Source organism: Suricata suricatta, chromosome 8, assembly GCF_006229205.1.
Source record: "Suricata suricatta isolate VVHF042 chromosome 8, meerkat_22Aug2017_6uvM2_HiC, whole genome shotgun sequence".
NCBI lineage: Eukaryota > Metazoa > Chordata > Mammalia > Carnivora > Herpestidae > Suricata > Suricata suricatta.
Genome location: NC_043707.1, coordinates 38,870,092 through 38,872,400, shown reverse-complemented (window position 1 = coordinate 38,872,400; position 2,309 = coordinate 38,870,092).

Genomic DNA, 2,309 nt, shown 5'->3' with positions numbered 1-2,309 from the left:
GTTTGGGTATCAAGGTGATGCTGGCTTCGTAGAATGAGTTTGGTAGTTTTCCTTCTATTTCTATTTTTTGGAATATTTTGAGAAGAATGGGTATGAGCTCTGCTTTAAATGTCTGGTAGAATTCCCGTGGGAAGCCATCTGGCCCTGGGCTCTTATTCGTTGGGAGATTTTTGATAACAGATTGATTTCTTCACTGATTATTGGTCTATTCATGCTTTCTATCTCTTTCCGTTTGAATTTTGGCTTTGCATGTGCATTTAGGAATTTGTCCATGTCTTCTAGGTTGTCCAGTTTGTTGGCATATAATTTTTCATAGTAATCTCTGATGATTGCTTGAATTTCTAAGGGATCGGTTGTAATAGATCCCTTTTCATTCATGATTTTGTCTATCTGGGTGCACTGTCTTTTCTTTCTGAGGAGCCTGGCTAGAGGTTTATCGATTTTGTTTATTTTTTCAAAGAACCAACTCTTGGTTTCATTGATCTGATCAACTGTTTTTTTGGATTCGATATTGTTTATTTCTGCCTTGATCTTTATTATTTCTTTTCTTCTGCTGGGTTTGGGGTGCTCTTGCTGCTCCCCTCCTAGTTCCAGTAGGTGCTCTGTTAGACTTTGAATTTTTTCTTTTTCTAGTTTGTTGAAATAAACCGGATTGCAATGAACTTTCCTCTTAGGACTGCCTTTGCTGCATCCCAGAGAGTTTGGATTGCTGTATTTTTATTTTCATGTGTTTCCATATATTTTTTAATTTCCTCTCTAATTGCCTGATTAGCCCAATCACTCATTCCTATGGTGATTTTTAACCTCCACATTTTTGGAGGTTTTCCAAAATTTTTCCTGTGGTTAATTTCAAGTTTCATAGCATTGTGATCTAAAGTGTGCATGGTATGATCTCTATTCATTTATACTTATGGAGGGGTGCTTTATGCCACAATATGTGATCTATCTTGGAGAATGTGCCATGTGCACTCAAATAGAAGGTGACTTTCTTACTTCAGTGTGCAGAGTTCTAAATATATCTATCAGTTCCATCTGTTCAAATGTGTCATTCAGGTCCATTGTTTCTTTAGTGGTTTTTCTGTCTGGTTGATCTATCCATTGCTATCAGTGGAGTATTAAAGTCCCCTGCAATTGGCACATTCTTATCAAGAAGATTGTTTCTGTCTGTGATTAATTGTTTTATGTATTTGGGCGTTCCCAAATTTGGCGCATCGATATTTATAATTGTTAGCTCTTCCTGATGGAGAGACCCTGTAATTATTATATAATGTCCTTCTTCATCTTTTGTTACTGCCTGTACTTTAAAGTCCAGATTGTCTGATATAAGTATGGCTACTCCACCGTTCTTTTGGCTTCTAGTCACATGATAGATATTTCTCCATCCCTTTACTTTCAACCCGAAGGTGTCTTCCAGTCGAAAATGGGTCTCTTGTAGACAGAAAATAGATGGATTTTATTTTTTTTTATCCATTCTGCTACCCTGTATCATTTGGTTGGAGCGTTCAGTCCATTTACATTCAGTGTTATTATTGTAAAATGTAGGTTTAGAGTCATTGTGTTCTCCCTAGAATTCATGGTTATAGTGGTGTCTCTGGCACCTTGTCTTCTTTGTGATCTTTCCCTCATAGAGTCCCTCTTAGGATTTCTTGTAGGGCTGGTTTGGTGGTTTTTGTTTACTTGGCAACACCTTTATCTCTCCTTCTATTTAGAATGACAGGCTTGCTGGGTAAAGGATTCTTGGCTACATGTTTTTTCTGTTCATCACATTGAAGATTTCCTACCAATCCTTCCTGGCCTGCCAAGTTTCATTAGATAGGTCTGTAACCATTGATGGGTTTCCCTATGTATGTGAGGGCCCTTTTCTCCCTAGCTGCTTTCAGAATTCTCTCTTATCTTTATATTTTGCCAGTTTTACTATGATATGTCATGCCGAAGGTCGATTCAAATTACGTCTTGGGGGGTTCTTTGTGCCTCTTGAATTTGAATATCTATTTCTTTCCCCAGATTTGGGAAATTCTCAGTTATAATTTGGTCTAGTATCCCTTCAGGACCTTTCTCTCTGTCTTCCTCTTCTGGAATTCCTATGATGTGGATGTTGTTCCATTTGATTGTATCACTCAGGTCTCTAATTCTCCTTTCCTGCTCCTGGATCAATTTCTCTCTCTTTTTTTCAGCTTCTTCGTTTGCTATAACTATATCTTCTAATTCACCTATTCTCTCTGCCTCTTCAATCCTGATGTGGCTGCCTCCATTTTATTATTCACCTCATTTATAGCCTTTTTTAACTTGTCACACCTATTTTCAAAGTT